The following is a 25,079-nucleotide window of genomic DNA, read 5'->3' as shown; positions in this document are numbered from 1 at the left end:
CGGTTCGTGGGAACCCAGCCATCGCTTAGCGCCTCGTGATTTTGTTACTCGTTCCGCCGAAATAGCTCAGTTGGGAGAGCGTTAGACTGAAGATCTAAAGGTCCCGGGTTGGATGGTGGGTTTCGGCATATTCATAGTGGGTTTCTTTAGGCGTTGTGCATAACAATACAGATAGCAATTCAGACAGCATTGTGAGCTTTTCTGATACTTCCGCGATACGCCACTGTTTAACATTAATAGAAGCGTGCGTAGCCTACAGCAAATGGTGGAGCGAATATTTTTAAAAGAAGTTTCCTCACGTCGGATACCTTAGATGGCGGTTCGTGGGAACCCACCCATCGCTTATCACCTCATGATTTTGATACTCGTTCCGCCGAGATAGCTCAGTTGGGAGAGCGTTAGACTGAAGATCTAAAGGTCCCGGGTTGGATCCTGGGTTTCGGCATATTCATAGTGCGTTTCTTTAGGCGTTGTGCATAACAATACAGATAGCAATTCAGACAGCATTGTGAGCTTTTCTGGTACTTCCGCGATACGCCACTTTTTAACATTAATAGAAGCGTGCGTAGCCTACAGCAAATGGTAGAGCGAATATTTTTATAAGAAGTTTCCTTACGTCGGATACCTTAGACGGCGGTTCGTGGGAACCCAGCCATCGCTTAGCGCCTCGTGATTTTGTAGCTCGTTCCGCCGAAATACCTCAGTTGGGAGAGCGTTAGACTGAAGTTCTAAAGGTCCCGGGTTGGATCCTGTGTTTCGGCATATTCATAGTGCGTTTCTTTAGGCGTTGTCCATAACAATACAGATAGCAATTCAGACAGCATTGTGAGCTTTTCTGTTACTTCCGCGATACGCCACTGTTTAACATTTACAGAAGCGTTCGTAGCCTACAGCAAATAGTGGAGCGAATATTTTTAAAAGAAGTTTCCTTATGGCGGATACTTTAGATGCCGGTTCGTGGGAACCCAGCCATCGCTAAGCGCCTCGTGATTTTGTAGCTCGTTCCGCCGAAATAGCTCAGTTGGGAGAGCGTTAGACTGAAGATCTAAAGGTCCCTGGTTCGATCCCGGGTTTTGGCATATTCATATAGCGAATTTTTTAGCCCTTGTGCATAACAATACAAATAGCAATTCTGACAGCATTGTCAGCTTTTCTGTTACTTCCGCGATACGCCACTGTTTAACATTAACAGAAGCGTGCGTAGCCTACAGCAAATTGTGGAGCGAATATTTTTAAAAGAAGTTTCCTTACGTCGGATACCCTAGACGACGGTTCGTGGGAACCCACCCATCGCTTAGCGCCTCATGATTTTGTTACTCGTTCCGCCGAAATAGCTCAGTTGGGAGAGCGTTAGACTGAAGATCTAAAGGTCCCGGGTTAGATCCTAGGTTTCGGCATATTCATAGTGCGTTTCTTTAGGCGTTGTGCGTAACAATACAGATAGGAATTCAGACAGCATTGTGAGCTTTTCTGTTACTTCCGCGATACGCCACTGTTTAACATTAATAGAAGCGTGCGGAGCCGACAGCAAATGCTGGAGCCAATATTTTTAAAAGGAGTTTCCTTACGTCGGATACCTTAGACGGCGGTTCGTGGGAACCCAACCATCGCTTAGCGCCTCACGATATTGTTACTCGTTCCGACGAAATAGCTCAGTTGGGAGAGCGTTAGACTGAAGATCTAAAGGTCCCGGGTTGGATGCTGGGTTTCGACATATTCATAGTGCGCTTCTTTAGGCGTTGTGCATAACAATACAGATAGCAATTCAGACAGCATTGTGAGCTTTTCTGATACTTCCGCGATACGCCACTGTTTAACATTAACAGAAGCGTGCGTAGCCTACAGCAAATTGTGGAGCGAATATTTTTAAAAGAAGTTTCCTTACGTCGGATACCCTAGACGACGGTTCGTGGGAACCCAAACATCGCTTAGCGCCTCATGATTTTGTTACTCGTTCCGCCGAAATAGCTCAGTTGGGAGAGCGTTAGACTGAAGATCTAAAGGTCCCGGGTTAGATCCTAGGTTTCGGCATATTCATAGTGCGTTTCTTTAGGCGTTGTGCGTAACAATACAGATAGCAATTCAGACAGCATTGTGAGCTTTTCTGTTACTTCCGCGATACGCCACTGTTTAACATTAATAGAAGCGTGCGTAGCCTACAGAAAATGGCGGAGCGAATATTTTTAAAAGAAGTTTCCTTACGTCGGATACCTTAGACGGCGGTTCGTGGGAACCCAGCCATCGCTTAGCGCGTCATGATTTTGTTACTCGTTCCGCCGAAATAGCTCAGTTGGGAGAGCGTTAGACTGAAGATCTAAAGGTCCCTGGTTCGATCCCGGGTTTCGGCATATTCATATAGCGAATTTTTTAGCCCTTGTGCATAACAATAAAATAGCAATTCAGACACCATTGTCAGCTTTTCTGTTACTTCCGCGATACGTCACTGTTTAACATTTATAGAAGCGTTCGTAGCCTACAGCAAATGGTGGAGCGAATATTTTTAAAAGAAGTTTCCTTACGTCGGATACCTTAGATGGCGGTTCGTGGGAACCCAGCCATCGCTTAGCGCCTCATGATTGCGTTAGTCGTTCCGCCGAAATAGCTCAGTTGGGAGGGCGTTAGACTGAAGATCTAAAGGTCCCTGGTTCGATCCCGGGTTTCGGCATATTCATATAGCGAATTTTTTAGCCCTTGTGCATACAATGAAATAGCAATTCAGACACCATTGTCAGCTTTTCTGTTACTTCCGCAATACGCCACTGTTTAACATTTATAGAAGCGTTCGTAGCCTACAGCAAATGGTGAAGCGAATATTTTTAAAAGAAGTTTCCTTACATCGGATACCTTTGATGGCGGTTCGTGGGAACCCAGCCATCGCTTAGCGCCTCATGATTTTGTTACTCGTTCCGCCGAAATAGCTCAGTTGGGAGAGCGTTAGACTGAAGATCTAAAGGTCCCGGGTTGGATGCTGGGTTTCGGCATATTCATAGTGCGTTTCTTTAGGCGTTGTGCATTACAATACAGATAGCAATTCAGACACCATTGTCAGCTTTTCTGTTACTTCCGCGATACGCCACAGTTTAACATTACTAGAAGCGTGCGTAGCCTACAGCAAATGGTGGAGCGAATATTTTTAAAAGAAGTTTCCTTACGTCGGATACCTTAGACGGCGGTTCGTGGGAACCCAGCAATCGCTTAGCGCCTCGTGATTTTGTTACTCGTTCCGCCGAAATAGCTCAGTTGGGAGAGCGTTAGACTGAAGATCGAAAGGTCCCGGGTTGGATGCTGGGTTTCGGCATATTCATAGTGCGTTTCTTTAGGCGTTGTGCGTAACAATACAGATAGCAATTCAGACAGCATTGTGAGCTTTTCTGATACTTCCGCGATACGCCACAGTTTAACATTAATAGAAGCGTGCGTAGCCTACAGCAAATGGTGGAGCGAATATTTTTAATAGAAGTTTCCTTACGTCGGATACCTTAGACGGCGGTTCGTGGGAACCCAGCCATCGCGTAGCGCCTCATGATTTTGTTACTCGTTCCGCCGAAATAGCTCAGTTAAGAGAGCGTTAGACTCATTCTGCTTCCGGCAGCCGAGCTGAGCGGTCAGCAGAATCATGGGCTCCAGTGGAGCAGCGACAGCGGCCACTTCTGGCCGCGGAACCAGGCTAAACGACGATAAGGATTATGCCTTTATTTTGCCGCAACTGCCTAAAGGTCAAGTAGTGATTAATACCGTGTTTTTGCACGGTGATGTACGTGCGAGACCGTACAAGGTGGAAGATTTCAGGGACGCCCTTCTGTCGACGGGCCTGCTGCCTAATGTGGTATGCATAGGGGCGTACCAGATCAACCACGTCTGGGCAGTGACCTTCAACGATGCGACTGCCACAAGAAGAATGCTGGACCTTAAGGAACTTCAAGTTAAGGGACGACGATGCGTCATCGTTGACCCGCAGGATCAGCAGGTGAAGCTAAGGCTTCACTGGCTGCTGTACGGCGTTGCCGACGAGGACGTTCGGACGGCATTCGCGGCGTTCGGCAAGGTGGAGGAGGTGAGCCGGGAGCGATGGCGCGTCGAAGGCATGGCAACGAAGACCTCAACCACCAGGACCGTCATTCTCAAATTGAAAAGCGGCATGAAAGTGGAGGACCTGCCACATCAGATACGCGTCGGCGGAGAGTTGGCCTTGGTCGTCGTGCCCGGTCGAGCGATGCAGTGCCTGCGCTGCCACGGCACGGGACACGTCCGCCGTGAGTGCAGAGTCCCCCGATGTACCTTATGTAGACGTTTCGGCCACGTCGACGATGACTGCGTAAGATCTTATGCCACCGTAACAGGTCCAGTAGCTAGTGACGTTGCGGCAGAGCACGTCATGGACGTGGCCGAAGCGGAGGACGCTGCTAAAGGAACGCTAGACAAGGTCTCGACAGCGACAGCCAGTGGGACGACGCCTTTGGGCGTGGTCAGCAAGGTGGCTGATACTACCGTGAAGCCGAGTGGGATGCTGCAGGTCGCGACCGCTGAGGTCCAGTCTACGCGGAGCAGTAGTGAGGACCCGCCCGTCAACGATGCGACGGCAATGCAGCAGGAGGAGGCCGTCCTCGACTGCGACCGGACTTCGACTCTTGGAGCGCCAGTCAAGCGCCCCCATGACCAGACTAAGGACCGCAACGACGGTGCGACCGGCACCAGCGAAGGGCCGCCGACAAAGACACCTCTTGGGAGGCGCACGAGCTTGAAACCAAAGCCGAACGTCCCACCTGAGAGAAAGCCTGCGGACAAAGTGGCGCCCACAAACAACGCCTCCCGGCGTTGTTTGTGGGCGCCACTTTGTCCCGGAGGCGGCTAGCCGAGGGCTGGTCGTGAACGGTAAGCACCATGCTCCGGGCCTACTTTTTTCTTTAGCTGAACATGGCACAGATACCGTCCCTTAATATTGCCACTTTAAACGTGAGAGGGTTGGCGGCTAGTCGTAGGCGAAGTCAGGTGCTACGGTTGGTCACTGACCACGATATAGACGTACTAGCCGTCCAGGAGACTAAGGTTGACGGGGAGGAGAAGACCGGGAGCATGGTGCGCCGTTTCACGACCAGGTATTTTGCGGTGGTAAGCCATGCCTTAGGCACCGCTGGGGGGTGCATTCTTTTTGTGAAGAAACTGCCTGGACTGCACATTCAAAGTATTTTTTCTTGTCAGTCTGGAAGGCTTGTTTTTTGTGATATTATTTTGTGTGATGTTCAGTTCCGCTTCATATGTGTATATGCGCCGAATTCAGTAGGCGAGCGCGCCCTTTTCTTTTCGAACCTTTCGCAGTATGTTCGATGTGATAAGCGCGTTATACTGCTAGGAGACTTTAATTGTGTAATGAGCGCTAGAGATAGAGCCAATAATGCTGGTGTGCGGGACAGAAGCAGTGAAATCTTATCAAAACTAATTAGTGAAAATGAACTCGAAGACGTTTTTGAGTGTCTGGAAGGGGGGCGTGATGTGACTTTTACACGTTTTCAGGGCAGTAGCCATGCGCGGTTGGACCGAATCTACATTTCGCTGGATACAATTCCAAGATGCCACGGTTATTGTGTAGTACCCATATCGTTCTCAGATCATTGTCTCGTTAAATGTAATGTCGGTATAGGGAAAAGCAAACATGCGTTTAATTGGGAGATCTGGAAAATGAATGCGTTGTTATTAAATGATGAATCTTTCGTAAAGGGAGTACGGGATGCTGTTAATGAAATACGCGAAGATGCAGCTGAAACAATAGCAGAAAAGTGGGAATGTTTTAAAGAAAAGGTTAAAATGAAAGCCATAGAAAGGTCAAGTTGTCTTAAATTTGAGAGGGAATATAAAGAAAAGGGTTTGCGAACACTACTTCAGCAGCTGATAACGCTTGAGTGCAGAGAGCCTGGTCTGTACAAAGACGATGTGCGGAGCGTCAAGGAAAAGCTTGAACAGATCGACAAAGAACGTTACCAAGGTGCCATCGTGCGAGCAAGAGCAGATTCACTAGCGGCAGGGGAGACGCCCACTAAAAGGGCGCTCGGGTTAGAGAAGGCTCACGGACGACAAAACCATGTCGATAACCTTTTAATCAATGGAGCCGTTGTTGACGATAACGAGAGCATAGCCCACGCCTTCTTCCAGTACTACCAGTCGCTCTTTGCATTTCAGGAAGCGAATTTAGAGGGTTTCAAAGCAGACTTTCTGCATCGCATGCCGCGTTTGAGTGATGAAACTAAGGAGCGATTAGATGGGAAAATAATGGAGAGGGAAGTCGAAAAGGCAGTCGACGACTTGAACTTGGGCAAGTCACCGGGACCAGACGGACTCAGTGCGGCGTTATATAAGACAATTAAAAGAGAACTGGCCCCTATATTAGTAGGAGTATTTAATGATGCGTACGTGCAGAAATCATTGCCACCTTCTTTTGGGAAAGCGCACACCATTCTAATTCCGAAGAATGATAAATTAGATAAACTGAGATTAGTATCATCCTACAGGCCCATATCACTAACAAACATTGATTATAAGATATTTATGAAGATCTTAGCGACTAGACTTCAAGGCGTAATAAAGGAAATAGTCGCAGACCATCAAACATGTGGAATCAAAGGGCGGTCAATTTTTTCGAACATCCATAAGATGCGGTGTGTGCTCGAGTGCTGTGACGTCACTGGTGGCGGCGTTGCAGTTCTTCAGCTTGATCTTGAGAAAGCGTTCGATTGTGTTGCTCACGTTATTTTGTTCGCCATACTGGATCATGTTAATGTCGGTACCATCATCACTGAGGGCGTGGCCTTGGCGTACCAGAACTCCACTACAAGGTTAATTGTTAACAAGTCTCTGGGGGCCCCCATTAACATCATGCGTTCAGTGTGCCAAGACTGTCCCCTCAGTACTCTGTTATTTGCTATCTACATAGAAGCAATGTGTGTAGCGATCACCGCAAACAACAATATACGTGGTTTTAGATTAGCAGAAACCGAAGTGAAGCTGCTAGCGTATGCTGACGACGTTGCAGTGTGTTGCACAGACGAACCAAGTGTGACTGAAACAATTGCTGTAGTAAAACATTTCTGTGACGTCACGGGCAGCAGAGTCAATTGGGGCAAATCCCTCGGGCTGTGGCACGGGGAGTGGTTTTCAGCACCGGAGTACTTCGCTAATGTCAAGTGGGTGAAAACTCCGACGAAGTATCTTGGTGTTCCCCTCGATAGGTACAAGAGCAGCGATGAGTACTGGAGGAACCAAACTAATGAAACGAAACAAAAAGTGGACAAATGGACAAGCACTAACCAGTCTATTTTTTCAAGGGCAACAACTTGTAATATGTTTTTTATAGCGAAGTTATATTATGTTATGCAAGTGCTGCATTGTTCTAGAGCAAATGTGCAAAGGCTGCACAGAGTGTTTGCGGTCTTCATCTGGAGTTCATCATGGGAGAGATGTAGCCGAACAAATTTGTTCAGAAGGGTGAAGGACGGGGGTGTGGCTTTGATGCATCTTTTTGTTCGACAACTTGTCAACCGCTTTTTGTTTTTTCGAGATGTGCGAGATCCGTTTCTGCGCACCGTATGTCAGATCAGGTTGAGCGACGCATTGCCGACACATGTTGTTAGTACGGCAAGCATGACCGGAAAACTTCGAGGTTATTTTAAGGAAGTGGTCGACAGCGTGCGTTTCCTGTCAGTTCGTTTTTCAAATGATTATCTGTTTGAAGTTAAAAGGAAAAAACTGTATAATGATGTGTGCGACATTGTGTTCCCAGTGCCGTTATACAGAACCATATACAGTGGAGAGCCAGGACAAGACGTCCTTAAACGGGTGAAACGAATGCAGGTGCCACCGGGGTTTAAAACCTTCTTTTTTAAGCTCCACACAGGAACGCTCTCTGTGAAAACGTTTGTGGAAGAACGAGGCTGTCTTGTGCCGTGGGGATCCCACTGCTTGATCTGTCAGAAGCCGGAGACCATTGATCACGTTTTCTTGCATTGCTGGGCGGCTGTTTTCCTTTGGGACGTGCTAAAGGGAACGCTGAAAAAGGAGTTACCGGTGGACCCCCAAGGGATCAGGTATCTGCCAATTAAAGATGAAGACGGAGTACCGTATGATCTTATTATGCTGAACGCCCTCCACTCTATATGGCGAGCTCGCATGGCCGGGTACCATTGCGACGTCGACGCTCGGCCAGCGCGTATGTATTTCAGAGAGTGTATGTCCTTATTTATTGAAATGCAGAAAATGCGAAAGTGTGTACCGGATTGGCTGTCGAGGCTCGAACCTCTGACAGTCATGAAGGAATTTTAATTTGACAACGTCAGTCCTATGCGGATAGACGGCTTTGTAGCGCTTTTTTGTTTCTCGCCTTCGTTTTCTCTTGCAAGAGGCTTGCATTTGTGTCATGAGTGTGAAATTCATATGTACGATGTTATATTGAAAACCGGTAATAAATAAAAAAAAAGAGAGCGTTAGACTGAAGATCTAAAGGTCCCTGGTTCGATCCCGGGTTTCGGCATATTCATATAGCGAATTTTTTAGCCCTTGTGCATAACAATACAAATAGCAATTCAGACACCATTGTCAACTTTTCTGTTACTTCCGCGATACGCCACTGTTTAACATTAATAGAAGCGTGCGTAGCCTACAGCAAATGGTGGAGCGAATATTTTTAAAAGAAGTTTCCTTACGTCGGATACCCTAGACGGCAGTTCGTGGGAACCCACCCATCGCTTAGCGCCTCATGATTATGTTACTCGTTCCGCCGAAATAGCTCAGTTGGGAGAGCGTTAGACTGAAGATCTAAAGGTCCCGGGTTGGATGCTGGGATTCGGCATATTCATAGTGCGTTTCTTTAGGCGTTGTGCATAACAATACAGATAGCAATTCAGACACCATTGTGAGCTTTTCTGATACTTCCGCGATACGCCACTGTTTAACATTAATAGAAGCGCGCGTAGCCTACAGCAAATGGTGGAGCGAATATTTTTAAAAGAAGTTTCCTTACGTCGGATACCTTAGATGGCGGTTCGTGGGAACCCAGCCATCGCTTAGCGCCTCATGATTTTGTTACTCGTTCCGCCGAAATAGCTCAGTTGGGAGAGCGTTAGACTGAAGATCTAAAGGTCCCTGGGTCGATCCCGGGTTTCAGCATATTCATATAGCGAATTTTTTAGCCCTTATGCATAACAATACAAATAGCAATTCTGACAGCATTGTCAGCTTTTCTGTTACTTCCGCGATACGCCACTGTTTAACATTAATAGAAGCGTGCGTAGCCTACAGCAAATTGTGGAGCGAATATTTTTAAAAGAAGTTTCCTTACGTCGGATACCCTAGACGGCGGTTCGTGGGAACCCACCCATCGCTTAGCGCCTCATGATTATGTTACTCGTTCCGCCGAAATAGCTCAGTTGGGAGAGCGTTAGACTGAAGATCTAAAGGTCCCGGGTTGGATCCTAGGTTTCGGCATATTCATAGTGCGTTTCTTTAGGCGTTGTGCGTAACAATACAGATAGCAATTCAGACAGCATTGTGAGCTTTTCTGTTACTTCCGCGATACGCCACTGTTTAACATTAATAGAAGCGTGCGGAGCCTACAGCAAATGCTGGAGCGAATATTTTTAAAAGGAGTTTCCTTACGTCGGATACCTTAGACGGCGGTTCGTGGGAACCCAGCCATCGCTTAGCGCGTCATGATTTTGTTACTCGTTCCGCCGAAATAGCTCAGTTGGGAGAGCGTTAGACTGAAGATCTAAAGGTCCCGGGTTGGATGCTGGGTTTCGGTATATTCATAGTGCGTTTCTGTAGGCGTTGTGCATAACAATACAGATAGCAATTCAGACACCATTGTCAGCTTTTCTATTACTTCCGCGATACGCCACTGTTTAACATTTATAGTAGCGTGCGGAGCCTACAGCAAATGGTGGAGCGAATATTTTTAAAAGAAGTTTCCTTACGTCGGATGCCTTAGACGGCGGTTCGTGGGAACCCAGCTATCGCTTACCGCCTCATGATGTTGTTACTCGTTCCATCGAAATAGCTCAGTTGGGAGAGCGTTAGACTGAAGATCTAAAGGTCCCGGGTTGGATCCTGGGTTTCGGCATACTCATAGTGCGTTTCTTTAGGCGTTGTGCATAACAATACAGATAGCAACTCACACAGCATTTTGAGCTTTTCTGTTACTTCCGCGATACGCCACTGTTTAACATTAATTGAAGCGTGCGTAGCCTACAGTATATGGTGGAGCGAATATTTGTAAAAGAAGTTTCCTTACGTCGGATACCTTAGACGGCGGTTCGCGGGAACCCAGCTATCGCTTAGCGCCTCATGATTTTGTTACTCGTTCCTCGAAATAGCTCAGTTAGGACAGCGTTAGACTGAAGATCTAAAGGTCCCGGGTTGGATCCTGGGTTTCGGCATACTTATAGTGCGTTTCTTTAGGCGTTGTGCATAACAATACAGATAGCAATTCAGACAGCATTGTGAGCTTTTCTGTTACTTCCGCGATACGCCAATGTTTAACATTAATAGAAGCGTGCGTAGCCTACAGCAAATGGTTGAGCGAATATTAAAAAATAAAGTTTCCTTACGTCGGATACCTTAGACGGCGGTTCGTGGTAACCCAGCGATCGCTTAGCGCCTCATGATTTTGTTTCTCGCTCCGCCGAAACAGCTCAGTTGGGAGAGCGTTAGACTGAAGATCTATAGGTCCTGGGTTGGATGCTGGGTTTCGGCATATTCATAGTGCGTTTCTTTAGGCGTTGTGCATAACAATACAGATAGCAATTCAGACAGCATTGTGAGCTTTTCTGATACTTCCGCGATACGCCACTGTTTAACATTAATAGAAGCGTGCGTAGCCTACAGCAAATGGTGGAGCGAATATTTTTAAAAGAAGTTTCCTTACGTCGGATACCTTAGACGGCGGTTCGAGGAAACCCAGCCATTGCTTAGCGCCTCATGATTTTGTTACTCGTTCCGCCGAAATAGCTCAGTTGGGAGAGCGTTAGACTGAAGATCTAAAGGTCCCTGGTTCGATCCCGGGTTTCGGCATATTCATATAGCGAATTTTTTAGCCCTTGTGCATAACAATGAAATAGCAATTCAGACACCATTGTCAGCTTTTCTGTTACTTCCGCGATACGCCGCTGTTTAACATTTATAGAAGCGTTCGCAGCCTACAGCAAATGGTGAAGCGAATATTTTTAAAAGAAGTTTCCTTACGTCGGATACCTTTGATGGCGGTTCGTGGGAACCCAGCCATCGCTTAGCGCCTCATGATTTTGTTACTCGTTCCGCCGAAATAGCCCAGTTGGGAGAGCGTTAGACTGAAGATCTAAAGGTCCCTGGTTCGATCCCGGGTTTCGGCATATTCATATAGCGAATTTTTTAGCCCTTGTGCATAACAATAAAATAGCAATTCAGACACCATTGTCAGCTTTTCTGTTACTTCCGCGATACGCCACTGTTTAACATTTATAGAAGCGTTCGTAGCCTACAGCAAATGGTGGAGCGAATATTTTTAAAAGAAGTTTCCTTACGTCGGATACCTTAGATGGCGGTTCGTGGGAACCCAGCCATCGCTTAGCGCCTCATGATTGTGTTACTCGTTCCGCCGAAATAGCTCAGTTGGGAGAGCGTTAGACTGAAGATCTAAAGGTCCCTGGTTCGATCCCGGGTTTCGGCATATTCATATAGCGAATTTTTCAGCCCTTGTGCATAACAATGAAATAGCACTTCAGACACCATTGTCAGCTTTTCTGTTACTTCCGCGATACGCCACTGTTTAACATTTATAGAAGCGTTCGTAGCCTACAGCAAATGGTGAAGCGAATATTTTTAAAAGAAGTTTCCTTACGTCGGATACCTTTGATGGCGGTTCGGGGGAACCCAGCTATCGCTTAGCGCCTCATGATTTTGTTACTCGTTCCTCGAAATAGCTCAGTTGGGACAGCGTTAGACTGAAGATCTAAAGGTCCCGGGTTGGATCCTGGGTTTCGGCATACTTATAGTGCGTTTCTTTAGGCGTTGTGCATAACAATACAGATAGCAATTCAGACAGCATTGTGAGCTTTTCTGTTACTTCCGCGATACGCCACTGTTTAACATTAATAGAAGCGTGCGTAGCCTACAGCAAATGGTTGAGCGAATATTAAAAAATAAAGTTTCCTTACGTCGGATACCTTAGACGGCGGTTCGTGGGAACCCAGCCATCGCTTAGCGCCTCATGATTTTGTTTCTCGCTCCGCCGAAACAGCTCAGTTGGGAGAGCGTTAGACTGAAGATCTAAAGGTCCTGGGTTGGATGCTGGGTTTCGGCATATTCATAGTGCGTTTCTTTAGGCGTTGTGCATAACAATACAGATAGCAATTCAGACAGCATTGTGAGCTTTTCTGATACTTCCGCGATACGCCACTGTTTAACATTAATAGAAGCGTGCGTAGCCTACAGCAAATGGTGGAGCGAATATTTTTAAAAGAAGTTTCCTTACGTCGGATACCTTGGACGGCGGTTCGTGGAAACCCAGCCATCGCTTAGCGCCTCGTGATTTTGTAGCTCGTTCCGACGAAATAGCTCAGTTGGGAGAGCGTTAGACTGAAGATCTAAAGGTCCCGGGTTGGATACTGGGTTTCGGCATATTCAGAGTGCGTTTCTTTAAGCGTTGTGCATAACAATACAGATAGCAATTCAGACAGCATTGTGAGCTTTTCTTATACTTCCGCGATACGCCACTGTTTAACATTAATAGAAGCCTACGCAGCCTACAGCAAATGGTGGAGCGAATATTTTTATAAGAAGTTTCCTTACGTCGGATACTTTAGACGGCGGTTCGTGGGAACCCAGCCATCGCGTAGCGCCTCATGATTTTGTTACTCGTTCCGCCGAAATAGCTCAGATTCGGCTTTCTGCCGCGCTAGCGAGCGGACGTGCCGATCATGAGCTCCGTAGGAGCGGCTTCAGCGGCCCAGCAGGGCCGCGGTACCAGGAGTTTTGCCTCAGAAGACCCGGAATACCAAGTTTTGCTGCCTCAATTGCCGACAGGTCGGATAGTTTTAAATACAGTTTTTCTGCATGCGGATGTGCGTGCCAGGCCGTATCGTGTGGAACATTTCCGAGATGCGTTGGCTAGCTTAGGCCTACTTGCTGATGTCATCGCCCTAGGGGCGTATCAGATGAGCCACGTTTGGGCGGTTACTTTCAAGAGCAACGAAGGCGTGAAAAAGCTCTCAAGCGCCAAGAACCTCAAGGTGAATGAACATCGGTGCATTGTCGTTGATCCTGCCAATCAGGCCGTGCGGCTGAAGTTGCATTGGATGCTTCATAACGTGTCGGACGAGGATATACGGACAGCCCTGTTACCGTTCGGAAAGGTCACGGACGTTTTCCATGAAAAGTGGCGTGTTCAAGGAGTTCAAGATAAAGCATCGTCGACACGGGCGGTGTCCCTGGTTCTGAAGACGGGTATGACCGTAGAAGACCTGCCCCATCAACTTCGTGTAGCTGGTGAGCAGACCCTAGTTGTGGTACCGGGCAGAGCACCCCTTTGCCTGAAGTGCCGAAACACCGGACATGTCCGACGTGACTGCCGCGTCCCGAAATGTGCAGTATGCCGTCGCTACGGCCACCAGGATACGGAATGTGTTAAGACTTACGCATCCGTCGCAGGACCTGCGCTTCGAGAGGACGTGGCTGACCTGTTGAAGGATGAGGCTGACGTTGATGAGGCTTCCCGCGTGCTAGTACCACCGGCGGACATAGTTGCAACACCTTATGTGCCGGCTGCTAAAGCCACGAAGGTGGTAAATGTGCTGCCTACGAGCCCGAAAGATGCAGTGCAAAGGGCACGCGACGAAGGAGCCAAAGAAGAATCGGCCGCAAAATCCGCCACTGCCGAGGAGGCCGCCACGGAGCACGGACCGGCAACTCCCTTGATGGACGTCGAAGAATCGAGCGCAAGCAATGTGGCTATGAAAAGAGCGAGGGACTCGACCGGCAACCTGGACGGCAGCCTGGACGGCAACCTTGACAACGGGGCCAAAGAAGAGCCGCCGCCAAAAGCGCAGGCGGGTCGTCGTGTGCCCGTGCGCCCGAAGCCAAACATCCCGCCGGACAGACGGCCGGCGGCAAAACCGCCTAAGTAGGACTCGGCGCCTACTGGGGCGCCCGGACTAACGTCGTGAAGAGATGGCGTCCATTTTGGAATCGGGCTTCGCGTACGCTCTAAAGGTACGCGTGTGGATCGAGCGGTTTTCAGTGCAAAAGTTATGCATGCAAATTTTTCTACAGTGTGTCTGGATCGCTTGTTCTTCAGCGACACCGTGCGATCGGCTTGCTTTTGCAGATAAATGGCGGTGAAACTAGAGAGAGCACTGAGAGTTGCCACGTTAAATGTCCGTGGCCTTGGAGCGCGAAGGAGGCAGTACCAACTTAGCCGCTTGTGTATGGAGAAGGAACTCGATGTAGTTGCCTTACAAGAAACTAAGGTCGAAACCCAAGAGCAGACCGATCGCATGGTGACGCCTTTCACGGCGCATTACAATGTGTGCGTGTGCCATGCGAATGGCACATCAGGCGGATGTGCGTTGTTAATACGGAAGAGTGCTGGTATTATTGAAGAAAGTGTAACTGTTTCTGAAACTGGCCGCTTGCTTATTGTAGATTTTTCTTTTTCTCACGATTTGTGGCGGCTCGTATGCGTTTATGCGCCAAACAATGTGAATGATCGATTTTTGTTTTTTGAATGTATCGAGCAATATCTAAAATGTGATCGCTTTGTCATATTACTTGGTGATTTTAACTGTGTGTGTTCTCCGGAAGACCGACTAAAAAGGGAAAGGGTTCGCGATAAAAGTGCTCTCCTTTTGAGCAGACTAATTGAAGACCACAACTTAGAAGATGTGGGCCTAGTCCTCACTGATGGTATGATTCCGCAGTACACGCACATTCAGCGAAATAGCCGAGCAAGGCTGGACAGAGTATGTTTCTGACGACTTGATCACCCTTTGTAATAGTTATAACGTCGCACCGCAATCGTTCACGGACCATAGCCTGGTAAGCTTCTCGATTGGGGAAAAAGTTAAAAGAACACGATTCAACTGGAACATGTGGAAATTCAACGAAAAGCTGCTTGATGATGAACCATTTGTGCGCAGAGTTAAGGAAAAGATAACAGAGTTGATGACAAATGAGGGTGAATATTTTACTGCCACATGGGAGGAATTTAAGATTCAAGTTAAGTTCATTGCAATAGAAAGAGGAAGCAGCCTTCAGCACGATAAATTACAGAAACAAAGAGAGCTGCAAAGACAGCTAGAATATCTGTCAAGCGCACAAAATGCGGGTCACGATCTATTAGCTGAAAACGTAAAGAAAGTAAGACACGAGCTTGAAGTTATCGACGCCGAGCGATACAAAGCAGCAGTTATACGCGCTAGAAGCGAACGCCTATGGATGGGTGAGATACCAAACAAACGGGCAATGAGCGATGAAAAGCGTCACGCGTCAAGAAATGAGATCCAACAGATACGTCTTCAAAACGAGGTGACGTCAGACGCTTCGTCGATTGAGAAAGCTTTTGTGGAACACTATCGCGAATTGTTCGGCAATGTGACTCCTTCTGGACTGGCCTTCGAGAGTGAATTCATGAGCGAGATGCCAAGGTTGGATGACGACGTTAGAGAAAATCTTGAGAGACCAATAGCTGTGTCCGAGATTGAAAGGGCGATAGAAGAACTGCCATCAGGCAAATCGCCAGGGCCGGACGGCCTAGGCGCCGCTTTTTACAAGGCATTCAGTCAGGAGTTTGCGTGTATATTGCACCGACTACTCTCAGAGGCGTATGAATTTAAAAAAGTACCACCCTCATTCCAGACTTCGCACATAGTATTAATTCCGAAAACCGATGAACGGGAAAAGCTCCTTTCAGTAAGTTCATACAGACCGATAAGTCTGACCAACACAGATTACAAAATATTTATGAAAGTACTGGCTCGACGATTTCAAAGCGTGATTCAGCAGCTTGTAGGGCCACACCAGACGTGTGGCATTAAAGGCCGCACCATTTTCATGAACACCCACATTGGAAGGAATGTGCTTGAATGTTGCGATGCCATTGGGGGTCGGGTGGCCATGTTGCAGCTAGACCTTGCGAAGGCGTTCGACCGGGTGTCACAAGAGGTGCTTTTCGCTATACTGCAGTACTGTAATGTTGGGAGCGTCATTGTAGATGGCGTTAAAATGGCTTATGAAGACTGTTACATGCAGCTTATAGTTAATAAGTGTCTTAGTTCGCGGGTGCCACTCCGCTCGTCTGTACGGCAAGGCTGTCCCTTGTCTCCCTTGCTTTTTGCCCTGTACCTCGAACCCTTTTGTATGGCAGTCATACGGAATGAAAACATTCGTGGTTTTAGGCTGCACGCCGCAGAAGTTAAAATGCTAGCTTATGCAGATGACGTCGCCGTCTTTTGTGAAGACAGGGAAAGCGTGGTCGAGGCTGTCCGCCTTGCAAGATCCTTTTGTAGGTACACTGGTGCCCAGATAAACTTCGAAAAAAGTGTTGGGATATGGCATGGAAGCTGGGACGCGACACCCACAAAATTCGCCGGTATGCAGTGGACTACAGTGCCTCCACTGTATCTAGGAGTGCCCCTTGAGCACTATCGGGACTCGACACAGTTGTGGACCGGCCAAATAGAATCAATGAAAGAAAAGATAAAAGGATGGCAGGGCCGGGGATTGTCAGTGTTTGCACGTGCTTCAGCTTGCAATATATTTTTAATTGCCAAAGTTTGGTACATACTGCAAGTAGTGTTCTTGTCCCGTGTAAACGTTCAAAAAATGCATCGAGTGTTTGCTACCTTCATCTGGAACTCCACTTGGGAGCGATCCAGTCGAACAAATCTTTTTCGCACAGTTCGAAATGGGGGCCTTGGGCTCTCACACTTGTTCATTAGACAGATCGTATCGCGGTTCATCTTCCTGCGAGATGAAAGAAATGTTTTCCTCCGTACGGTCATTCAGGCGAAAATGGCAACAGAACTGCCTGAATTTGTTGTGTCCACATCTAGTGCTATCACTAGAGCGACTGGGTACTATCGTGAAGTCGTTGCATCTTTTAGAATACTCTGCGCACGTTTTTCGCTGGAGTACTTGTGCTCAGTGAGAAGAAAGAAACTGTACGCAGATTTAGTGGACAGTATGTTACCTATCCCACTGTATAGGAGTGTTTACTGTGGAGGCCCAGGAAAAGATGTGCTGAAACGAGTCAAAAGGATGCCTGTAAGACCTGCTGCGAAAACTTTCTTTTTCCACCTACACACGAACACCCTCCCCGTTAAAGTATGGCTAGAACAGAAAGGAATATTCGTACCCTGGACTACCGATTGCCGGCTGTGTAAAAAGCCTGAAACAATTGAACACGCCTTCATTGAGTGTTGGGACGCTGTCTTTCACTGGGACATCTTGCAGCGCACTCTTAAAAAAGAACTCCCCATAAACCCCTATGGAATTCGGTTCCTTCCAGTTGAAAACGATGACGGGCCAACGTTCGACATGTTCATGTTGCTGGGTCTCCACAGTTTGTGGAAAACAAGAATGGCTGTACGTCATGCTGATGTGAATGTGTGCTCTGCGCGAGAGAACTTCATTGAAAGCATGTCACTATTACGAGAAGTGTATCGTGCACAAAGCGAAACCCCAGACTGGGTTAGCATCCTTGATGAGCTGGTGTGCCTCAAGAAATTTTAGCGACCATCCCACCTGATGTGATGTGGGTGCACTGTGTATATGGATTTGTTTTTTTGTGTGTGTTAATGTCTAAGCAGGCAATAAAGAAAAAAAAAAAGCCGAAATAGCTCAGTTGGGAGAGCGTTAGACTGAAGATCTAAAGGTCCCTGGTTCGATCCCGGGTTTCGGCATATTCATATAGCGAATTTTTTAGCTCTTGTGCATAACAATACAAATAGCAATTCAGACAGCATTGTCAGCTTTTCTGTTACTTCCGCGATACGCCACTGTTTAACATTAATACAAGCGTGCGTAGCCTACAGCAAATTGTGGAGCGAATATTTTTAAAAGAAGTTTCCTTACGTCGGATACCCTAGACGGCGGTTCGTGGGAACCCACCCATCGCTTAGCGCCTCATGATTTTGTTACTCGTTCCGCCGAAATAGCTCAGTTGGGAGAGCGTTAGACTGAAGATCTAAAGGTCCCTGGTTCGATCCCGGGTTTCGGCATATTAATATAGCGAATTTTTTAGCCCTTGTGCATAACAATAAAATAGCAATTCAGACACAATTGTCAGCTTTTCTGTTAGTTCCGCGATATGCCACTGTTTAACATTTATAGAAGCGTTCGTAGCCTACAGCAAATGGTGGAGCGAATATTTTTAAAAGAAGTTTCCTTACGTCGGATACCTTAGATGGCGGTTCGTGGGAACCAAGCCATCGCTTAGCGCCTCATGATTTTGTTACTCGTTCCGCCGAAATAGCTCAGTCATTCTGCTTCCGGCTCCCGAGCTGAACGGATCGCGGGATCATGGGCTCCAATGGAGCGGCATATGCGGCTGTTAGTCGCGGCAACAGGCTTTCGACGGAAGAAGATAAAGATTACCAGATAATTTTGCCTCGCCTACCTACAGGACGTATTGTTTTGAACACAGTTTTTTTGCACGGCGACGCTCGTGTTCGCCCGTTTCGTGTAGAAGATTTTCGAGACGCGCTTCAAGCTGTTGGTATGCTCTCTGGCGTCGTCGCCCTTGGAGCATACCAAATCAACCATGAATGGGCGGTGACGATGAAGACAGCCGAGGATGCCGAAAAGCTGGCGGCCCTGAAGGAGCTGCAGGTGAAGGGGCGTCGCTGCCTGGTCATCGACCCCAAGGAACAACAGGTGAAGCTTCGTATCCACTGGCTTCTGCATGGGGTGGACGACGAAGACGTCAAGACCGCGCTGGCCTCCTTCGGCAAGGTGACGGAAGTGACCCGGGAGCGCTGGCGAGTGGATGGCGTTTCCGACAAGGGCTCGACGACCCGAGCAGTGCTGCTGCAGCTGAAGGCAGGAATGAAAGTCGACGACCTGCCCCACCAGATCCGCGTCGCCGGCGAGCTTGCGCTGGTGGTAGCCCCAGGACGTCCCATGCAGTGCCTGCGCTGCCGAGGCTCTGGCCACGTTCGTCGTGAATGCAAGGTTCCCCGTTGCTCGCGGTGCAGGCTTTTTGGACACAACGACGCGGACTGTGTGCGTTCATACGCAGTAGCCGCGGGTTCGGCGGAGAGCGAGCCGTCGACGTTAGACCATGTAATTGACGTGACCGAGGCGGAGGAAGCGGCCACGGGAGCTGGAAACGGCAAAGTGGCGGCAGAAACCGGCGTGACGACCAAGCAAGCCGAAGGAGGAAGGAATATCCCTCCCCCCAAAGAACCAGCAGCTACAGTCGAGAGCGTGAAGACGGCCCCGCAAGAAAATGAGTGCCACCAGCCAGCTACGGATGCAACGCAGGCAGAGGCGGACGACAACGCGACCCCTGCTAGCGCCCGCGTCGAATCCGTCTCGGCACCGGTCAAGAGATCCCTGCAGCACGAGGAGAAAGTCGACGGAAAGGCCGGCGGTGACTCCGAGGCACCACCCGCTAAGACGCTACCTGGAAGGCGCTCCACCCTCAAGCCTAAGCCGAACCTGGAGACTGACCGTAGGCTTACCCCGAAGCCGACCAAAGAGGAACCCGGGCGACGGCCGCCGGATGGCCACGGAGGCGTCTAGCGGTCAGCTAGACGTTAAGGTGAGCACCATGCTCCGGGCCTTCTCCCCTCCGGTTTTCACCAATAATGGCTACCAACCCGTCGCTTAGCCTCGGCACGCTAAACGTTCGAGGTCTGGCCGCCAAAAGGAAACAGAGTCAGGTTTACAGACTACTAGTGGACCACGACCTCGACGTTTTAGGAGTGCAAGAAACCAAGGTAGACGGCGAGGAGGAGACCGGGAGCATGGTGCAAAGGTTCACGTATAACTACTATACGGTAGTGAGCCACGCCTTAGGGACTTCGGCAGGGTGTGTGCTGTTCGTGAGGAAGCTCCCTGGTCTTGTTATAGATGGTTACTTCTCCTGTACTTCTGGTCGACTTGTCTTTTGTGACTTCAGCTATTGTAATGTCCAATGGCGCGTGTTTTGCATTTATGCGCCTAATACTGTACAAGAGAGGGCAAATTTCTTTTTGAGTTTAAAGCATCATTTACATGTGCAAAAAATGATAGCCTGTGTAGGCGACTTCAACTGCGTATTGAAAGCTGAGGATAGGTCTACGCGTCGCGTAGTTTGTGACAAAAGTAGTGATATCCTGGCGCAGATCACACACGAATTCGAATTAGAAGATATCGCAGAATGTTTTCGCGGTCACGGAGACGTAAGCTACACTCACTTTCAGGGCACAAGTCACGCACGCTTAGACCGTATCTATCTTTCATATGATTTAGTTGAAAAATGCCAGTGCTACACAGTTACGGCCATATCATATTCTGACCACTGCCTGGTAAAATGCACGGTGGGCAGGAAGAAAGAACGAAACAAGTTCGTCTGGGAGCTGTGGAAAATGAATGCAGAGCTGTTACGGGATGAAACTTTTAACGAAAATGTAGTGGCTGCTCTGAATTCTTTTGGAACAGACAGTTCTACGAAATTTGGTGAGGAATGGGAGTTGCTGAAGCAAAGCATTAAATTGAAGGCAATCGAAAGAAGTAGCGTACTGCGATATGAACAAAAGGCCAGAGAAAAGGATTTAACAACATTGCTAGAAAAATTTGCGAAGCTTGAATGCATGCAACCTGGCGCCTATCAACAAGATATGCGCGCCGTTAAGAAGAAGCTCGAGGTATTCGACGAAGATCGCTTCCGAGGTGCGCTAGTGCGCGCCAGAGCAGAAAGGCTATCATGCGGGGAAACGCCAACGAAAAGAGCACTGGGGTTAGAAAAAAAGCACTCGAGACGTAAGCAGATTGAGGCTATCGAATATGAAGGGGTGGTATTAACGGATAACAATAATATAGGGCGTGCTTTCTTTGAGCATTACAAAGAACTTTTTACATTCAGGCCTGTCAACATGCACGATTTCAAGAAATTATTTTTGCAACGAATCCCACAGCTGTCGAGTGAGGTTAAAGAAACCTTAGAACGACCATTAACAGAACATGAAGTGATGAAAGCCATCGAAGACCTGAATCCTGGGAAGTCGCCAGGTCCAGACGGTCTTTGTGCCGCATGGTACAAATCGTTCAAAAGCCACCTAGCTCCTATCTTAACAGCAGTTTTCAATGAAGCATATGAACTGAAAATACTTCCACCATCCTTTGGCCAGTCCCATACAGTACTAATACCGAAAACAGAAGAGACCGAAAAGCTCAAGCAACTTTCCTCCTACAGACCCATAGCGCTTACTAACTGTGACTACAAAATATTGATGAAGGTGTTGGCAAGACAGGTCCAGTCAGTTATTCAGGAAGTAGTCGGCCCACACCAGACGTGTGGTATTCGTGGAAGAACCATTTTCACTAACATCCATAAAATGAAGTGTGTGCTGGAGTGTTGTGACGCCATGTGCGATGCAGTAGCCATCCTCCAGCTAGACTTGGAGAAGGCGTTTGATTGTGTTTCTCACGACATATTGCTTACCATCCTTGAACACGTTAATTTTGGCCACATAATCACTGAAGGGGTGACCATGGCGTACCGGAGCTGCTATACCAGACTTATAATTAATCAGATGTTGGGGGCCCCCATTAACGTGAAGCGCTCCGTTCGCCAGGGTTGTCCACTCAGTCCACTGCTGTTTTGTGTCTACATAGAAACGCTATGTCTGGCCATCATTGAAAATGAACGTATTAAGGGGTTTAGTCTTCAATCAGCAGAAGTGAAGCTACTGGCATACGCTGACGATGTGGCTGTGTGCTGTAAGGACAAACAAAGTGTATTGAATACTGTTAATATCGTCAAAAAGTTTGGTAACGTCACTAACAGCTACGTTAACTGGCAGAAATGTTTGGGGTTTTGGCATGGAAGATGGGCGTCTACACCAGACCACTTTTCGAACGTAAACTGGGTCAGGACGCCAGTTAAGTACCTTGGAGCACCCCTTGATGCCTACAAGGACAGTAGCGAGTACTGGAAGGAGCGGACAAAACAACTAAAAGAAAAAGCCGACCGATGGAACGCCTGTTACCTATCAATATTCGCGAGAGCTACAGCGTGCAACATGTTTCTCGTGACAAAGATCTGGTACGTAATGCAGGTACTACAGTGCTCTCGTATTAATGTGCAGAAACTGCACCGCGTGTTCGCTGTATTCGTGTGGGCATCAAGCTGGGTACGATGTAGCCGAGATAATCTCTTCCGGCGCGTGACGGATGGTGGTCTGGGGTTGGCGCACCTCTTCTTGCGTCAACTGGTGAATAGATTCTCCTTCTTTCGAGATACAAACGACCCATTTCTGCGCACGGTGATCCAAATGAGGCTGTCAAGATCACTTCCCGAATTCGTTGTAGGTACGGAAATAATGCCAGGACCAGTCCGTGGTTTCTTTCGGGAAATAGTTCAGAGTGTTTCCTTTTTGCGTGTTCGTTTTTCAAGTGCATATTTGTGGAGTGTAAAACGGAAAAAGTTATATCGTGATTTATGTGACAGTGTTTTGCTGGTACCTATGTACAGAGCCCCGTACAGTGGAGGCCCAGGCCTAGATGTATTGAAAAGGGTGAAGAAGATGCCAGTTCAACCAGCCACTAAATCGTTCTTTTTTAAATTACACACTGGTACTGTACCTGTTAAAATCTTCCTTGAACAACGTGGGTTCTACATGCCATGGGGAACCCACTGCCTTATATGTAAAAAAACAGAAAGCATAGATCACGTCTTCATCCACTGTTGGGAAGGGGTCTTTTTCTGGGACGTGCTACAAAGGACTCTAAAAAAGGAGCTACCTATAGATCCCCACGGAATCAGGTTTCTGCCAGTATATGACGACGAAGGTTTCCCGTACGACCTGATCATGCTTACGGGCCTCCACAGTTTATGGCGCGCAAGAATGGCGGGTTACCATTGTGACCCGGACGCCCGACCGGCGCGTCAGTACTTTTGTGAATCCATGCAACGGTATGTGGAAGTGATGAAGATGCAACAGCCTGTTCCTGAGTGGCTGTCGAGGGTTGAACCCCTTACAGCACTAAAGGAATTTTAATCCGACAACGTCGTGCCACAGTAGCGGACGGCAGCGAATGTAAATATTACTGTTCCTTGTTCCGTTTGTGTATTCATCCCTTTTTGCTTCTTTGGTCTTTGTTTATATCATTTAGGAATTTGTGTTGTGTTATGTCGAGGACTGGCAATAAAGAAAAAAAAAAAAGCCGAAATAGCTCAGTTGGGAGAGCGTTAGACTGAAGATCTAAAGGTCCCTGGTTCGATCCCGGGTTTCGGCATATTCATATAGCGAATTTTTTAGCCCTTGTGCATAACAATGAAATAGCAATTCAGACACCATTGTCAGCTTTTCTGTTACTTCCGCGATACGCCACTGTTTAACATTTATAGAAGCGTTCGTAGCCTACAGCAAATGGTGAAGCGAATATTTTTAAAAGAAGTTTCCTTACATCGGATACCTTTGATGGCGGTTCGTGGGAACCCAGCCATCGCTTAGCGCCTCATGATTTTGTTACTCGTTCCGCCGAAATAGCTCAGTTGGGAGAGCGTTAGACTGAAGATCTAAAGGTCCCGGGTTGGATGCTGGGTTTCGGCATATTCATAGTGCGTTTCTTTAGGCGTTGTGCATAACAATACAGATAGCAATTCAGACACCATTGTCAGCTTTTCTGTTACTTCCGCGATACGCCACAGTTTAACATTAATAGAAGCGTGCGTAGCCTACAGCAAATGGTGGAGCTAATATTTTTAAAAGAAGTTTCCTTACGTCGGATACCTTAGACGGCGGTTCGTGGGAACCCAGCCATCGCTTAGCGCCTCGTGATTTTGTAGCTTGTTCCGCCGCAATAGCTCAGTTGGGAGAGCGTTAGACTGAAGATCTAAAGGTCCCTGGTTCGATCCCGGGTTTCGGCATATTCATATAGCGAATTTTTTAGCCCTTCTGCATAACAATAAAATAGCAGTTCAGACACCATTGTCAGCTTTTCTGTTACTTCCGCGATACGCCACTGTTTAACATTTATAGAAGCGTTCGTAGCCTACAGCAAATGGTGAAGCGAATATTTTTAAAAGAAGTTTCCTTACATCGGATACCTTTGATGGCGGTTCGTGGGAACCCAGCCATCGCTTAGCGCCTCATGATTTTGTTACTCGTTCCGCCGAAATAGCTCAGTTGGGAGAGCGTTAGACTGAAGATCGAAAGGTCCCGGGTTGGATGCTGGGTTTCGGCATATTCTTAGTGCGTTTCTTTAGGCGTTGTGCATAACAATACAGATAGCAATTCAGACAGCATTGTGAGCTTTTCTGATACTTCCGCGATACGCCACAGTTTAACATTAATAGAAGCGTGCGTAGCCTACAGCTAATGGTGCAGCGAATATGTTTAAAAGAAGTTTCCTTACGTCGGATACCTTAGACGGCGGTTCGTGGGAACCCAGCCATCGCTTAGCGCCTCGTGATTTTGTTACTCGTTCCGCCGAAATAGCTCAGTTGGGAGAGCGTTAGACTGAAGATCTAAAGGTCCCGGGTTGGATGCTGGGTTTCGGCATATTCATAGTGCGTTTCTTTAAGCGTTGTGCATAACAATACAGATAGCAATTCAGACAGCATTGTGAGCTTTTCTGATACATCCGCGATAGGCCACTGTTTAACATTATTAGAAGCCTGCGCAGCCTACAGCAAATCGTGGAGCGAATATTTTTATAAGAAGTTTCCTTACAACGGATACCTTAGACGGCGGTTCGTGGGAACCCAGCCATCGCGTAGCGCCTCATGATTTTTGTACTCGTTCCGCCGAAATAGCTCAATTGGGAGAGCGTTAGACTGAAGATCTAAAGGTCCCTGGTTCGATCCCGGGTTTCAGCATATTCATATAGGGAATTTTTTAGCCCTTATGCAT

General features: G+C 47.7%; 16 non-coding genes across 16 annotated transcripts; all 16 read left to right on the top strand.

Moving 5' to 3' along the window:
• Nucleotides 1–372: 372 nt before the first annotated feature.
• TRNAF-GAA (transfer RNA phenylalanine (anticodon GAA)) lies at nucleotides 373–445 on the top strand. The gene has a single exon. It is a non-coding gene; the product is annotated as a tRNA-Phe (tRNA).
• A 561-nt stretch (nucleotides 446–1,006) lies between these two features.
• Nucleotides 1,007–1,079, top strand: TRNAF-GAA (transfer RNA phenylalanine (anticodon GAA)). Its single transcript has one exon. It is a non-coding gene; the product is annotated as a tRNA-Phe (tRNA).
• Nucleotides 1,080–1,324: 245 nt separating this feature from the next.
• TRNAF-GAA (transfer RNA phenylalanine (anticodon GAA)) lies at nucleotides 1,325–1,397 on the top strand. Its single transcript has one exon. It is a non-coding gene; the product is annotated as a tRNA-Phe (tRNA).
• A 561-nt stretch (nucleotides 1,398–1,958) lies between these two features.
• Nucleotides 1,959–2,031, top strand: TRNAF-GAA (transfer RNA phenylalanine (anticodon GAA)). Its single transcript has one exon. It is a non-coding gene; the product is annotated as a tRNA-Phe (tRNA).
• A 244-nt stretch (nucleotides 2,032–2,275) lies between these two features.
• TRNAF-GAA (transfer RNA phenylalanine (anticodon GAA)) lies at nucleotides 2,276–2,348 on the top strand. Its single transcript has one exon. It is a non-coding gene; the product is annotated as a tRNA-Phe (tRNA).
• A 244-nt stretch (nucleotides 2,349–2,592) lies between these two features.
• On the top strand, nucleotides 2,593–2,665 carry TRNAF-GAA (transfer RNA phenylalanine (anticodon GAA)). Its single transcript has one exon. It is a non-coding gene; the product is annotated as a tRNA-Phe (tRNA).
• A 6,415-nt stretch (nucleotides 2,666–9,080) lies between these two features.
• On the top strand, nucleotides 9,081–9,153 carry TRNAF-GAA (transfer RNA phenylalanine (anticodon GAA)). The gene has a single exon. It is a non-coding gene; the product is annotated as a tRNA-Phe (tRNA).
• Nucleotides 9,154–9,398: 245 nt separating this feature from the next.
• TRNAF-GAA (transfer RNA phenylalanine (anticodon GAA)) lies at nucleotides 9,399–9,471 on the top strand. The gene has a single exon. It is a non-coding gene; the product is annotated as a tRNA-Phe (tRNA).
• A 1,511-nt stretch (nucleotides 9,472–10,982) lies between these two features.
• Nucleotides 10,983–11,055, top strand: TRNAF-GAA (transfer RNA phenylalanine (anticodon GAA)). Its single transcript has one exon. It is a non-coding gene; the product is annotated as a tRNA-Phe (tRNA).
• A 244-nt stretch (nucleotides 11,056–11,299) lies between these two features.
• Nucleotides 11,300–11,372, top strand: TRNAF-GAA (transfer RNA phenylalanine (anticodon GAA)). Its single transcript has one exon. It is a non-coding gene; the product is annotated as a tRNA-Phe (tRNA).
• A 244-nt stretch (nucleotides 11,373–11,616) lies between these two features.
• On the top strand, nucleotides 11,617–11,689 carry TRNAF-GAA (transfer RNA phenylalanine (anticodon GAA)). Its single transcript has one exon. It is a non-coding gene; the product is annotated as a tRNA-Phe (tRNA).
• A 6,156-nt stretch (nucleotides 11,690–17,845) lies between these two features.
• On the top strand, nucleotides 17,846–17,918 carry TRNAF-GAA (transfer RNA phenylalanine (anticodon GAA)). The gene has a single exon. It is a non-coding gene; the product is annotated as a tRNA-Phe (tRNA).
• Nucleotides 17,919–18,163: 245 nt separating this feature from the next.
• On the top strand, nucleotides 18,164–18,236 carry TRNAF-GAA (transfer RNA phenylalanine (anticodon GAA)). Its single transcript has one exon. It is a non-coding gene; the product is annotated as a tRNA-Phe (tRNA).
• Nucleotides 18,237–23,387: 5,151 nt separating this feature from the next.
• On the top strand, nucleotides 23,388–23,460 carry TRNAF-GAA (transfer RNA phenylalanine (anticodon GAA)). The gene has a single exon. It is a non-coding gene; the product is annotated as a tRNA-Phe (tRNA).
• Nucleotides 23,461–24,021: 561 nt separating this feature from the next.
• Nucleotides 24,022–24,094, top strand: TRNAF-GAA (transfer RNA phenylalanine (anticodon GAA)). Its single transcript has one exon. It is a non-coding gene; the product is annotated as a tRNA-Phe (tRNA).
• Nucleotides 24,095–24,972: 878 nt separating this feature from the next.
• Nucleotides 24,973–25,045, top strand: TRNAF-GAA (transfer RNA phenylalanine (anticodon GAA)). The gene has a single exon. It is a non-coding gene; the product is annotated as a tRNA-Phe (tRNA).
• The last annotated feature ends 34 nt before the right edge of the window (nucleotides 25,046–25,079 follow it).

This window comes from Dermacentor variabilis, unplaced genomic scaffold (assembly GCF_050947875.1).
Source record: "Dermacentor variabilis isolate Ectoservices unplaced genomic scaffold, ASM5094787v1 scaffold_13, whole genome shotgun sequence".
Classification (NCBI taxonomy): domain Eukaryota; kingdom Metazoa; phylum Arthropoda; class Arachnida; order Ixodida; family Ixodidae; genus Dermacentor; species Dermacentor variabilis.
The sequence above is the reverse complement of the archived record's forward strand: the minus strand, read 5'-3'. Positions and strand labels throughout refer to the sequence as shown.